This window comes from Polistes canadensis, unplaced genomic scaffold (genome assembly GCF_001313835.1).
Source record: "Polistes canadensis isolate GaletaPanama2010 unplaced genomic scaffold, ASM131383v1 scaffold_463, whole genome shotgun sequence".
In the NCBI taxonomy this organism is placed as follows: domain Eukaryota; kingdom Metazoa; phylum Arthropoda; class Insecta; order Hymenoptera; family Vespidae; genus Polistes; species Polistes canadensis.
This window is the reverse complement of record NW_014570010.1, coordinates 30573-46716: the sequence shown is the minus strand read 5'-3', so window position 1 is coordinate 46716 and position 16144 is coordinate 30573. Positions and strand designations below refer to the sequence as shown.

The following is a 16144-nucleotide window of genomic DNA, read 5'->3' as shown; positions in this document are numbered from 1 at the left end:
CCGACCGCGCTGATAAAACTTCGAGTGCTTTCGTTTAACTTCTCATAGATGTTCGGTCAAAAAAGCTTCCCACTTGCAAAGATTTATTTGTAGAATTTTCTATCATTTCTAGGCTTTTACACATTATTTTTTTTATTTTATTATTTATTATATTATTGATATAATCGTAATTATTATTATAGTTTGAGCTAATAGCAAAAGCTCATTTCTCCAATTATTTGTCTTTTTAAACTTTTATCTTTAAATTATTGACATTAAATAATTACCTCAAGATTGGAAAATAGGAGATATATAATAAAAAAAAATACTAACAGAAAAATTGTAACACGAGTCATATTTAATTTGACAATACGTAAAAAGCTCGTTACTTTGGCGAATCAACTTGTTCAGCTATAACGAAGAGATTAATGGGGTAATATTTTTGGACGATGATAAAAACGTGTTTATGTATTAAAATAACGATTGTTCTAAAGTGCTTTTTATTATAGGAAAGATAGTAAAGAGATTATATCATATTCAAAACGAAAACTCTTGTTTCATTTTTTTTTCGTCTAGTAACCATTGAAAAAAACAACAAGATTTAATTGCTAACAATTTTCATTTTTTTTTTGTTTTACAAAAGCAGACACATATTTTTTATTATTGTATTATTATACGCGATAAAAATAGTAAAAATGTATTTTTATATATTTATCTATTGCAAAAGTTTATTTCAAGTTTTCTATCTGTTACATGAATTAACAATTGCAATAGTGCAAGTTGCATTAACATGAGAAAAACCAAATCAAGTAGGTGGATTTATTTATACCATTAACTTTTCTGCCCATTTCTAAAGTGACATTGCTTACTCATTGCATATTAATTCATTTGTAATGACGAAACAATATCAAATTAAGGGCTTTAATGTAGTTCATTCATAATTGAGGAGAAATAGAGGTACATATCCGTCGGTAATGAGGAAGGAAATGAGAAAGAAGATCATTAAAATCCTTTCTACGCCTACTGAAAAGTCATTGGGTGTATAAAAATACCGTTAGTTAACTCAGGGATGACACATAAATGAGGTGGCTATTTGATATTTCAAAATAAGGAATGAAATACTTGACTAAGCTTTTATTTCAGATTATGTTTTCTTTTTTTCTTTTTTTTTTTTTTTTCGATACTCGCACGTGACTCGATTTTTACGAGGGTTTTGTTAATCGATAAAATAATGTTTGATGGTTCTTCATAAAAAAAAAAAATTACAACTAGAATTCCGCAACATATGCTAGAATACTAATTTGATTGTTCCATTGTTTGCTTGTATCGTATGATTTTGTACATGTTAAATTCTAAACGAATGTGTGGAAACAAAAATGTAAGAAGTTAGGTATTTAATTATTTTCTCAATTTCTCTCCATGAGTTAAAAATGATTAAATTTTCGTCAATGGGAAACGTAATATCGTTTTTTTTTCAACCGATACCCATAGGGTAAACCACTTTGATGTAAAAAGTTTAATATACCAATGACTTTCTATAAATACTATAGAAATTGTGTTGACGAATGAATATGATCGAAATTCAATTTTTTTTTTTTTTTTCAATATACTTTGGCAAACGTTTACGTGCGTAACTTACGACGGTGTCAAATAAAAATTTGCCGTGTCATGTCACCTATAAAAAAAAAAGGGACGGTAGTTTGTATAGGATTACCTATAACTGATTGCATATTAAAATTTATATTTCATACATACTTTAAAACAGTCGAATTAAATAAAGTTCGTTAAGCAGTTTTAATTCGCAACGAGTAATCTCGTTTGTAATTTATAATTGATAACGTGACGAAATAAAAAAAAGAAAAAAAGAAAGAGAGAGAATTATAATTTCATAATAAATAATGAAAAATATGATATGAAAAATCATGTTACACGCTACGATGACACACATTAATTATGTAAGAAGAGGAGGAGAATATACAACACTTGAAATTCATCTCATTTATTATTCGATATATATATTTTTCTTTTTTCTATTAACGCGATTAATTATATTCCTGTACGTACCTACCTGTATCACGGTTCGTTTTTTTCCCTTGCTCGAATTAACTTAGAGAAAAATTGTGAATATTTTTCTAATTCGCGTTAGAAAAGAAACATCGCGAAACGTTTAATAAGTAATATGTATTTAACTTTAGATCCCTTTAGAGAAACAAAAGTCTTTAATTTTCCTACTAAACTTTGACGTTGATTTTGGATTTCTTTATGATAAACCTTAACAAACTTTCGTAGTTTGTTTAATGTAAGTTTACTATCTTTTCCCTCTGTTCCTTTCCCCGTTCATTTACCTCTTAACGAAGTTTATTTCTTATCTTAACTGATCGAAACGATGGTTTGATATTGATAAGAGAAACGATCTAACCGAACGGGAAGGTTGTTTCTTACCGTGACTATAAAGTTACCCAAGCAGAATGAAATTAAATGATGAATTAATTTCGGTCAAATGAGATTCGAATTGTCTTTTATAAAATTTCTCAATTCTTTTTGCTATTTCTTCTTGTATAAAACATCAAACGTAATATTCTGTATTAAACGAATATTTTTTTTTCTTTCTTTTCTATAGATAATAAATATAGCATTTGATGAAAAATCGTTTATTCAAATAGAATATGAATTTTTGATTTTTCATTTTAACGTAGGTATACGAGGACTGTAAAATCCAATCCTATCTTTTCTTTTTCTTTTGCAAATCGTCTTCTCGGCAATACGATTTATTATCTTCTCCACGATATGACCGTACTTCGCGACGACCCTGTCGAACCTTTGGGGAATAAGAATAAAAAAAAAAGAAAATAAGAAAAAGGAAAAAAGAGCCGGGAAAATGATTGAGAGGACTTCGGGAGAAGAAGAAAAAAAAAGAAAGGAAAAGGGGAAAAGGTACGTGAAAACGGTTTCGTAGCGAAGTTTCAAGTAGTTAGGGTATTCTGGTCTTAATACAAAAAAGAAAAGGTTCGTACCAATTTGACAAAAGCTCGGATTGATTACAAATCGTTAAGGAGAACGAATCGTGTCGTGAATTCGATGATTCGAAAAAAAAGAAAGAATAAATAATCTAGGAATAGCTAGTAGTAGTAGTAGTAGTAGTAGTAGTAGTAGTAGTAGATCGAACGAAGAATCGAATTGCATAAAACGTACGTTTTTATCATATTTAAATCGTATTTTCTGAACCACTTTATAGAATCTGGTTAACCGTTAGCTGAATGTTTGACCAAATAATGCAATGAAGCGGAAATATAAGAGTTAGAATGAAGAAGTCTTGCACACGTGTATATCTTTTTAAACTATTTCGTTACACGATGTTGGAAAGAGGTAGAAAAGCATAAAGGCAACAAAAGGAAGAAGTAGGTCGAGTTTTCTGAGCATACTTATGAATTTTAAGCGTAGGTATATTTGCAATGAACGAGTTACTTCATCATAACCGTTTTACTTATTTCTGATTATGTTTAAAAAAAAAAAAAAAAGTTTCTAACCCGTTGTACCATACATTAGGACGATATTTTTTTAAACGAATATTAATTTAACACAAAAAATGTAACCGATGCAAGGCAAACTTTTTTCTGACGAATATTATTTCTTTCACATTGCAATATATAGAGAAATATTTTATTATTATTTTCTTATATATATATATATATATATCGTTTAATTTAAACCGATGGGGGAATTATTTCGCGCGCTTATTATTTTGTTTCTTCTTTTTCTTTTTANATATATCGTTTAATTTAAACCGATGGGGGAATTATTTCGCGCGCTTATTATTTTGTTTCTTCTTTTTCTTTTTATCTTAGAAGTATACATTTTTTTATTTATTTATTTTTTTTTTTTCCCCTCCCCAAGAAAATACGTTCAATTTGAAGAAGAAAAAGATGAAGAGTTTTTTGCGCAAAGGTCATATATATTTGCTGTGTATCGAAGAAGATTCTTTTTTTAAAGGTAAGCTTATTTTTTTGCAAATAGAAATACGTTTTTAAAAGAGAACGGAGTCGAAGCAAAAATTTTAAACTCGAGGTGGTAACGATGAAAAATCCAAGGCAAAGATAGATAGATAGATAGATAGATAGATATTCCTCTCGTGTAAATAAATAAAAATCGAACGGAAGAAAAATTTTGGTTTGAAGTTATTTCCGTAACTGAAGTCTCTTTAATAAAGCCGAGTGGAAACGATTAGATAAATGTTTTTTACCTTGAAGTTTTATCTATTTTTCGTTCTTCGTTACTTTGTACAAATATCGCGACACGACTCTTATGTGTAACATCGAATAAATTTCTTTTTCGAAATTTGACTTTTACCGTCTCCTTACGATTTATCAGAGTTATGTGTAAAAAAAAAAGAAAGAAAAGAGGATGCAAAAATGATGCAAGTTTGATTTTTCTGATAGTTTAAAAAAAAAAAAGAAAATGAAACGAGTATCGAATAAAATGTTGTGAGAAATTGATCGACATAATTTATAAATTTGATTTCGAAACTTTTCATCGAACGTATCATCGAATGAGAAAGAAAATACTTTTATCGATATTTTTAATAATGCAACAACAACAACAACAACAACAACAACAACAACAACATACTTTTCTTATTTCAGGAAATAAAACAAATAAATGTCACTTATATATGATTGAATATCCTACAAACCGAACAATAAAACTTAGAATCTACGTTTCTACCATATGAAGTCATAAAAAAGAAAGAAGAAGAAGAAGAAGAAAAAAAGAAATGTAATTCAAAAGAAACCGAAGAAAAATAGGAAAAAGAAGGGAAAAAACCGAAAGTTGACTTTCCTTTTCTACGGTTTTTCCTTTTTCTCGATTCACGTATAGACGATGGGGGGGGGTGAGGGGTAGGAGGTAGGCGGTGGAATTAATCTTGGGAAAAGTACGATGGGTTGGTTATACGCGATCGTTTGTCTCGATAGTATTTTCGGGTCCGGGGCGTTTGGCAAATCTCAAAAAACGGTACATACAACGTTGTACAAACAAAGAGAGCACCGTGATGTTATTGCAAAGTAGAACGAATAAAAAGAAAGAAAGAAATAAAGAAAAGAAAATAAAAGAAAAGAAACGAAGAGAAAAACGGGGGGKGGGGTGGGGTGGGGTGGGGGGTTCTTTGACGAGTGAAATTGTTGGGAATCTAGTTAAAAAGTTGCTAACGCGTAAGGATTGGATAGAGAGGGTGGGGGGGGGTAGAAAAAAAGAAAAAGAAAAAAATCGGTGGGATCGGTTGTGAAGAGAAAATGGTCGGATGATTGTCATGGGTATCGAAGATATACTGAAAAACGAAGAGATTGAATGAGAGAGAAAGTGAGAGAGAATGAGTTGGAATGAAATAGGTGGATGAAAAATAAGAGCAAAAAAAAAAATATAGAAGATCGGGTGGATAGGTTGGATTGTTTCAAGACTATCCTACGAGTCTACGAGTTTTCAGTACTTCGTAGGTGAAATGAAGAGGAGGGTGTTAGACGGGTGGTATAAGGGATGATACGGAGGTGAATCTCTCTCTCTCTTTCTCTCTCCCTCTTTCTCTCTCCTCTCATTTCTCTCTTCTCTCTCCCTTGAACCTTGTTCGGTTTGTTCGCGTTTGTTGGCAGCGCGGGAGGCGTTGCTGGCGTCGAAGCCTTCGGGATGGCAGTTGCCTACGAACCGTCGTACGGTTGAGACCCCACCTGGTTTACTACACTAGGGTCTCATTCGTGTTTCGCGTATCTCGACGCCATCTATTATTATTATTATTATTATTATTGTTATTATTATTATACCTCGTGCCACACGTAGGAAACGATTTGCACATTTTGGGTTGTTTTTTCTTTTCCTTTTTCTTTTTTTTTCCTTTTCTTTTCATCTCTTCACCACCGGCATATTTGAAACAAAATTACAATCGACCGGCCCGCGAATTCTAATCGTTTTATTTTTCGAACATTCCTTATCTCCCCACCCCCTCCCTCTTTTAGTAAAAAATTAGATAACAAATTCTTTCGCCCCTTTCCGGAGATAATTTTCTCGTTGTTTTATCGAAATTCTTTCGTATCACATATTAATCTTTGTTCATTTAATTTAATTTTTCCTCACCCCCGCCCCCCCCATTCATTTTGTTTTTTCCAATCTTTCGGATAGTTTTTTCGTTTGTTTTTTTCTTTCTGTAAATTATCAAATTCAATTGCGCACAAATCTCTCTCTCGTAATAATAATTATATTTGTATAATATGGGGGTGGGTGAGAAAGAGGGGAAAGGGGTTTATTTAAAAAAAAAGTATAAGAAATAAATTGTTCTCGAGTAATTAATATACCGAGGGATTAACGTATATATTAAAAAGGATTGATAAAGTTAATTAATATAATCAAAAGGGACTTGTTAAATAGGGGTTTCTTTGAGAGAATCTTTTACGTTCGTGTTATATATGTTGAAAAGCTCTAAAGTGGCGCCATCTTGGATGGCTTGCATCCCTCTTTTCATCCCTCTTGGTCGTCTATGCTAGGAAACATTGACTAGGTTGACTAATGGCAAGGAATGCTGTCGGAGAAAAAGGAAAGGAAAAAAAGGACATTTCGTTTGGCAGAGGGTAACGTTGATAAAAAGGAAAGCAAAAAAAAAAAAAAAGGATAGGGGGGAAAGCGCGAATATTTGTCTTTCTTTATCCTCTCTAATGAGTGGATGACGATGACGATGACGATGACGATGACTATGTCAGATTTAACTATACAAAAGCTATTGTATTTCGTCTAAACAGAAACAGACAGACCGGAGAGTTCTAATTTTGTACTGGTAATTAGCTAGTTCACAATTAGCGATAATCTTTTATGCGTGTATGTATGTATGTATGTATGTATGTATGTATATATGTATGTATTTATAACGTGTATACATTCGGGAATGAAAATGTTTTCTTACGTTATATATAGAGAACTTATATTACTTTTCTTTATGGTAGAGCAAAAACTTTAAACACAACTTATCTAGTTAGATTATTTTAGAATATATACATTAGATAGAACCTATATCGCAAACGAGAAGATTTATCAATGGAAATCAATTGACATCATCGTTGGCATGCTTAACGATTAAGTTAGTGACATTTATGCGAATCAACAGATTGCTATGTTGTTTTAAACGATCAATGAGCAACTAACCAATCGGCCAACTATAATTTAACGATAACTTCATGTCATGTTAGTAATATTTTATTGACACGTTATCTATATTTACATATTATATATATATTTCTGTATAACCATGCACATATATATATATATATATGTGTGCGTGTGTGAAGTTTATTTTTCGTTTGCTCCATTTATTTGTTCGCAGGAAATTGTTCCGAGCATTTAATAGATCGATCATCTATCGGTTTTATCGAATGATGGGGTGCAATTATTTGGACGGAAAATATTGTACGATTGGATTTCTTTCACATTTCGGGACCTATTATTGTCAAAATTTCACGCTATCGTCAGAATAAAAAATAAGATTTTTTCTTCTTCAATACTTCTCTCTGTCTCTCGCGAGAATATATTTCTTTCTTCTTTTTTTTTATTTTTTTTTTTTTTTTTTTTTGTAAATCGAGATAAATCATCGCATAAGCTTTTTTGCACGAAATATCGGGAGGATAAATATGCGAAATTGGAAATTTTCTTTTTGTCTCTTCAATGATTATTTTATCAAATGATATTTCAATCTAATCGGCTACCATTCACGAAATATTTATTTAAACACGGATAACAGTGTAATAATTAATTTATCACGCGTTAACGTTTCGATTATTAATTAATTAATTAATATTAGTAACCAAATTTATATGTGTTTAAATTTTTCTTTTTTCTTTCTTTTGTTTTTTTTTTTCAAAGATAATGTGTGTGTGTGCCGCGTACGTTATAATAAAATTGAAAGATATTTACATTATAAAACTACGATATATTCCGTTATATTTCCATAATTGTTACGATATGATAATGTAACAATCGGGAAGTATATGAGCTGCGTGTACATAATAAAATGAAATTTGTAGACTAGAAAACACCTATGTTTTAATGTAACGCGTACGTGTATTATTATTATTATCGTAGAGGCTTTATATTTCTTCTTTTTTTCTTTATCCTCGCGTTATAATATAATATCATCGATGCGATAATTTCTCTTTCTCTAGCATATTTATTCTGTCTCGTTATTTTGTAAGATTTAATTAAGCGAATAATACTTCATTGTTGTTCGCTAAGTTACGTTTAATCCGTGGGACAGATTTTAACGAATAATATTCTTTATGAAAATACGAACGAAAGAGGACACTAGGAAAAAAAAAAAAAAAAAAGAAAAAAAATATTCCGCTATAGGAGTGATGAAAGAAATTCAATGAAATCCACCCCCACCCCCCCGTTCGATGAAACATTTTTCGCGAAACATTGTTGCAAATCATCCGGATAAAAAAGAATAAAAGAACAAGAATGTTATTATTATTATTATCATTGATTGTCCCCAACAGAGACGCAAAGAGAATTTTCTTTTTTTTTTTTTCTTGAATTTTCTCTTCTCTCCTTATCTTTTCTCTTCTCATCCTTACCTTTTTTCTTTTCAAATACCAACTGATTTTTCGATTGCATTATATCAAGAGGGATATATGATGGGGAAAGGAAGTAGACATAACGACTTGTCTTGACTTATCGTACACCTTACGTAATTCATTATCCCGTCAGATATTCTGCAACACGAATTCAACAGGTGGAACGAAACATTTCAAATGATGAATTATCGAGAAGGAAAGAAAGGATATAATCTAAAAGAGATATTATTTTAATATGAAACTTTTTTAAATGTTGCAAAATCATTTGCGTAATCTATTATATTAATTATCGAACGTTAGATAATTTATTTTGTCTTTTTTCATCTTAATTCGATATAAAATTCGCGATTAAACATAATTCAAATTTAAAAATCTATCGAAACTTTTTCGGCATATATAAGAAAATAATTAATATATAATAATGTGAATAGAGATAAAATTATCTAAACAAAATTTCAATCAATAAATAATCCAATGAAAAAAATCATTTATTATGCAGATTATCGAAGTAATATACATATTGACGAATTTTCTAGTATTAACAATTAACAACGATAGATGTTACAAATTCGATATATATATATATAATAAAGATTCTTATTATCGTTTCATCTTCTTTATCCCCATAATATATTTATCAATAGCAATAGCTTCATAATAGATATTATTATATGTTTTTTTTTTTTTTTCCTTTCTCTCCTCTCTCCGATATCTTCTCCATTGAACGGATCTGTTTTAATCAAGTAGGATAGAATATCCTGCAAAGTAGTGGGTATAGAATAGAACGAATGGGGGATTCGGAGAATATAAGTACGTAGTAGTGGTGTGAAATTGTTATACCTCCTACTGACATAGGAGATTTCCAACATACAAAGAAACGGGGGAAACTAGAAGATAACAAATTGAATTGAATCCTCTCTCTCTCTCTCTCTCTCTCTGTTACTCTATCTCTATCTTTTTCTTTCTCAGAGCTTTAATAAAAGACAAGAGGAGGACGACTCCTAGAGAATTCTCTCCCTGCAATTAATCGAACTTTTTTCTTTCTAACGTGGCGACACATTGACGCTCCTTGATATCTGATGATCATGATCGTGCTGCCATAAATATAAAGCTCGATATATTCGATTGATGATCTCTTCTTTGAACCTATAAAGAAACCTGATAGAACTATGACGACATCAAACGAACCTTGGATAAAACGGACCTACCGATTTCTTCCGCAACAACAGTTCCAACCTATAACGTCAGATATTTTTCATGCTATTTCCTTTTATTGAAAGAAAAAGGATAAAGTAACGTGTTCCATCTATGCCATATTTCATTCTCTCTCTCTCTCTCTCACTTTATATATCTTTTTCTTTTTTCTACCATTCGAAGAATCGAAATGAGTGATGCTTGACCGAGCTGCAAATCACGAAATTAATAACGAAGCTCATCTTTCATGTTGGACAAAATTCAGAAATAAGAATAATCTTTTAAAATGAAATATAATTCAAGAATCTAAGATAAATTATGAAAGAATAATATAATCTTGTTAATGAAATAAAATTCAAGAATTTAGTATCCATTATTTTTAATCATATATGATAAACAGAATTGAGATTTTAACGATACGCGGGCCCTTAAAAATTTATCTCAGTCTGACGATGGAGGAAAGGGAATAGAACGTGATCTCCATAACGATATTGGACATATGTAGATGTGTCTGGTAAATTGGAAAGTGGAGGGCCTGTCTCCGTTGGATATCGTAATCATTAAGGGCTCTAGGGAATATATGTGTATGCATTTGCAATTCTATGTGATGATGATAGGAAATTGAAAAAATTCGAAGCTAGTTAACACGTATATGACGTTATTTATTTATTTTATATATATTTAATGTGAGATAAATGTATTTTTATCGAAAACCATTTTTAATCCTTTGAGGTACGGTATTTTAAAAAAAATCTGCGCTGCAGATGAAATTGTATTTCTTTTTAAATTGCACAAAAAATTGATTTATTTTTATTAATGAAGAAAAATAACATGAATAATATAATTATTCAATTAAGTTTTTTTTTATTATAGGGGGTGGAGACTCGTATAATCTCGCCGTGCACACGTGCGCATGAAATTACACAAAATTGATTTATTTTTAATAATAAAAAAGAAACAAAAGAAGATAATATGGAGAAACATATATAAAAATATTAATAATTTAATAAAGTTTTTTTTTTGTTATAGTAGTGAGACTCGAGAATAATCTAACCGTGCACGTATATGTGCGTCAAAAACATGAGACATTTTTTAATACAGCCGTGTGTCTCAAAGAATAAAATGCCAGACGATAAAGGATGCGGTAATATTTTGCACAAAATTAATAAAAAAAAAAAAAAAAAAAATAGAAATAGGGTTTATCGAAGATAACTCCTATCACGGTGTGTTAACATTTGTTCCCTTTTTATTTTTTTTTTTTAATACGAAACAAGTGTACGCTTATCATTTTTCGAGAGGATTTTTTTTTTCTTTTCTTATTTTTAATTTTCTTTATTTTTATACTCGTGTTGATTTACATGTTAGAGCGTTAATGCAAATATGAACAAGATAAACAATTTTACCATTTCTGTTCGATACAATCTTTCGCATAGATAGATAGATAGATAGATAGATAAATCGTTCGTTCGAGTTTAGTTACGTTAGTTACACATATACTTGAATAACAACGATTTGTTCACGTATGTATAACACGTGTCATTGGAAATTCTTTGTATAACACACTCGACGAATGAAAGTATGAAAAATAAATATGAATGCACGATGAGACCATCGGCTAGTATATACCACCAATCTACGTAAATATTACATATCGATGCGAACTAATGTTATATTCCGTCTTGAAAAAGGAAAATCAAAATCATATGTCGCGTAAAAGAAAAAGAAAAAAAAATTATATTATTCCCTTTCGCGAAAACACAACATACTAACGAATACTAATTCGTTTATATTATATTTGCGAATAAATTATATTTTATTCGATTAACGTGTAATAATATTTTTTGTTTGTTCGTTTCTTTCCATGACGGTTTCGAATGAAATATCCAAGAGGAAATTTGAAAGTACAGTTATCATGGTTAGGACTATAAATTAAGCGTTCGTGTTAATACGAACGTCGTTAGGGACGTTCACATTTTTCAAGGGAAGAGAAATAAGAGTGAAACTGTCGACGTGTTGGTGAATATATGACGCTGTTAGAAAGCTAATTTCGATTGAAACGGATTTACGAGCCTTTTCGTACACTGCGGACAACCAATTCCCGTTAGCATTGCTAACAATAGACGCACAAACCATATTACGACCGGCTGCTAAATTTTCCGTGCGCATAATGTCAATTAGAAAATGTTCATTTCTTATTTTGAACGAGACGGACACTTGAACGACCGCTTAAACACGTGCAAACGTTCCTTGACCGAATAATATTACAGTCCGAGCGTGTTCCACCAAGGATTTCTCTCAATGTTTTATTATCGCATCGATCATTTTGCCAGTTTTATTCGAGAGAAGCATTTCAAACAACGATTCATCAACGATCCCCGCGTGTCCGCGCACGTGCGTGCGTGTATTTCTTCTACAAATCATATTTATAAATTATTCATTACATTTTTTTTCTTTTATTACGTTTATGTATAAACAACACTACAATAATTATATGATAACACTCTTTTGTCTATGCTTAGAATACTTTGTCGAGTTATAAATTGATCTGCAAATGTTCATACAATGTCAGATAATGCAATGCTGTAAATTGGGCATCTTTGCAATTTCTTTGAAAAGTTTCGGCAAATATTTTTTATACTTTTAGCAAATGGATTTTAATGATTTTTATAATAAATTAAAGTACACAATTTTGTCTATGCGTAGAGTACCTTTGTCGAGTTTTAAATCAATCTGCAAAGGTTCATAAAATGTCAGAGAATGCAATGCTGTAAATTTTTTCTACTTTGCCATTTCTTTACAACTTTTCGGTAAATATTTTTTATACTAAGAGTGAATAGATTTTAATGAAACTTATATTAAATTAAAGTGCACACTTTTGGCTATACGTAGAGTACCTTTTCGCGTTATAAATCAATCTGCAATAATATTGTTATAATTATAAAAAAATATTAACTACAGCCAAAAAAATACGTATCTATGTGATATTTCAATCGGTGTTTTTTTCACAAACGGATGGTTATCTGCGGCTTCTTTTCAGTAGAATGAATTTTCTCATGGATTACTACAAGTGTGGAAAATTTGAAAAAAATCTTTGCTAGAACTTACTGACCGTCTCTTTGTTTAATGCGAAAATCCAGTAATCAAATAAATTAGTGCATTTATGATTTTCTGTATAGGTTTAGGTAGGTATAGTTTATTCTCAAATGATATATGATCGGTTTTTGCGTGGTTATTTCTATTAACAAATTGTGGTAACAAATTGTAACTGATTTTGTGATCGTATGTTCGAAAATATTGATAATGTTTCGAAAAGGTTCAAATTAGTTCGAATGAACTTTAACGAAAGTTCGGAAAGAGGTCTCATTTGTAGAAGTATTCTTGAATAATAATTTACCGTCGCTAATTAGCGGTTTAGTTGTAACTTTGAAATAAGTTCTAACAACGCTCGACAATAATTCGATATTTTCGATAAAACAATTGTTAAGATTGTATATACAACTATGATATTAAATAATAATATATTTATCGGTATAGAATTTCCGCCAGGTTGATGAACATTTATTTGTTTATTCCAACGTAAAGTTCGTGAAGTTTTATAATAGTTAAAATATACTTTAACTGAACGTATATAAATAATCTTAAAGAGCATTAAAAAGAAAGAAGAAAACAAAATGAAAACTGCAAAGTAAGGAATAAACGATGGGAAACGAAGAATTTATTTTATTACTTTTCTCGTAATGCGCTAGAATAGCGTTGGTCGTAATTTTATTTTTAAATTGTATCTTTATATTCATAAATAAAGAAATTCAATTCGTGAAATAAAAATGCCGTATTGTCATCTAATTTCATTTATTTGCGCGGATCACGTTGGAACAACAATAATAATTTTAAATATTTCAACGCGTTGAAATTTGATCAATTATTCATTCGATCGACGATATACACGATATTAGAATAGCATTGAAAACTATTACTATATATAATATTTGTGTATATCAAACTTCTTCAAATAATATAAAATACTATCTGGAGATGATATTGATTTTTTTCCCGAAAGACCAACTTTATATATCTTGTCGATAGATAAATTCGTAAAATTATTCCCCAGTTGGTACGAGCAAGTACGTTTACTATCAGTTTGACGGATTTATATACTTCTACGAAGACAAGAAGTTCGTTGGGGAAAAGCCAATATCATTGCTGAAAGCTAACTATTTATCGTATCCTTTTGACAAAGTTAAACGTACACCTATCTATCGTAAAAAAAACAAAAAAGAAAAAGAACAAAGAAGGGTGACTTGTCCGATTAAAAAAAATTGTCCATGTGTAATTGTATAATGAACCACGTTAAATACCCCAATGAACTTTTAATGAATTTCTTCGGTAAACTTTGAACCGAGTAGCATCTTAAGTATCCACGTTACTTCCATCGATAGCAACAGATTAACCAGTTGGAAAACTTTTCTGATCGATTATTCGTCTACGTTACACTTCGTGTTTCAAAAAGAATAATTTACAAAGAGAATAAAAAAAAAAAGAAAAAAGACATGATGATTCTCTTGTAATAGAAATATCGATCATCGTGATAAACATAGTAGTAGTCATTCTGTAATCAAGATATTAGATTTTTATATGAAATATAAAACATAATTATACCGAAAAATAAACTGCGAGAGATATAAAAAGAGAGAGAGAGAGAGAGACCACAAATATTTCTATTATACGAATTAACCCCTCCCTACCCCCGGATAAGTAATTTTCCTTGGGCATCGATTTTCCGATATCGAAGTAGTTTGTTTAAATGACGATTTCCTTAACGCAGTCTCCAGACACATTATGCTAATTTATCTGATTAAAAGAAGATATCGTTGTCCCGAACTTTTAAATGACTTTTTCTTCTGACTTTTTTTTTTCTCAAGTTTCCTTTTCCGCACGATTAACAAGATTGAAATGAAATGAAATCGTGGTGGTGGTGGTTACGTGCTCGATTGAATGACAATTTCGTGTTGAAATTTTTTCAAATCAAAATCGAAATGGAATCCAGTTTTAAAACCATAATAAAGTAAGACTTATCTAAAAAAAAGAAAAAGAAAAATTGAAAAATTCACGAATCATCGTTGTCTCCGTTTTCTTAAATATTTAAAAAATAAAAATGTTAAATAAGTTGCAGAATTTTGTCATCTTCGCCTTCCCCCATAGGATTTTAAAATATTCGATCCAGCAATATGTCTTCCAAACTGTCGTGTCGTTATTCTTCGCGGTATTAACCCCGTTTTTTAAGTAACTATATGAGAAAATATATCGTTGGTATTCAACGATATATAACAAATTATCGTGGTTTTATTTGTTATCTTGTTCTTTTGTTGAACATGGTAGGTTTAAAAAAAAAAAAAAAACTATATTCCAACAGTTTGATGAAGGGATTTTTATCGTAAAAATTTCGTATCGAATGTTATCGTTATTTTCCCCTTTCAACTTGTTATTACGCTTTACAAAGCGATTGAAATTCTAAACACACACACACACTGAGCTGGATATTAATTAATTAACTCGCCACAAGTCACGTTCAAGTTACGCGTATATACCTGGGCAAACGCTTTACTTTCTATTGTTTTACACTAATTCGAAACATAGGAGGAAGTTTCCATAAGATGCTTACCCATGAAATACACTACTAGTCATCGTTTAATTGTAACGTTTAATAAATGAGAGCCACTCGACGAAATTCAAATCGAATTTTACCCCTTGGTAATTGCTGAGAACTTTTATATACTACCCCCAGTTTTCCAACGTTATTGTTTACTCTCTTGATATAACAAATAATAGGATTATTTAACGTAAATATATATATATATATTTTAAACAAAAATATTATTACAAATGCAATCATTGAAATTCTTTGTATATCAATGTATCCAAATAATTCTTTTAATGATTTAAACATATTCCATTATATTAAAATAAATTTTCTACGATTGTAATAATGAAATATTTGTGTGTGTATTTTTTATATAATACGATTTTGCTTCAATTGAATATTACTAATGAAGTGACCCAATTCTGCCTATTTCGTTGGATTATGTAATAATCCAAGGGTTTTGTGTATAATGCATCATCTCATCATCAGATCATGTAGATCTCATTATCTGTCACATTATAGGGAACATAGTTTGAGTATTGAACTTATCTTGTCAAGGTACTCTCTTGCTCGACAAGTTCAACCACTTTGATAGGAGATAGAAGATAATGTTGTAAAATTGAATATCCTATTTAGCCAACTTAATACAATATTCTCTTGATATATTTTAATCAATTCAAAGTCATACATAGTGTGACGCGGAAAGAACTTATGGGACAACCTAAGGCTG

At 30.4% G+C, this 16144-nt stretch overlaps 1 protein-coding gene across 2 annotated transcripts in view; it reads left to right on the top strand.

Annotated features, from left to right (window-relative positions):
• The window catches only part of LOC106792533, a 46932-nt gene that overhangs the window by 18753 nt on the left and 12035 nt on the right, over window positions 1-16144 (top strand). The window lies entirely within an intron of this gene.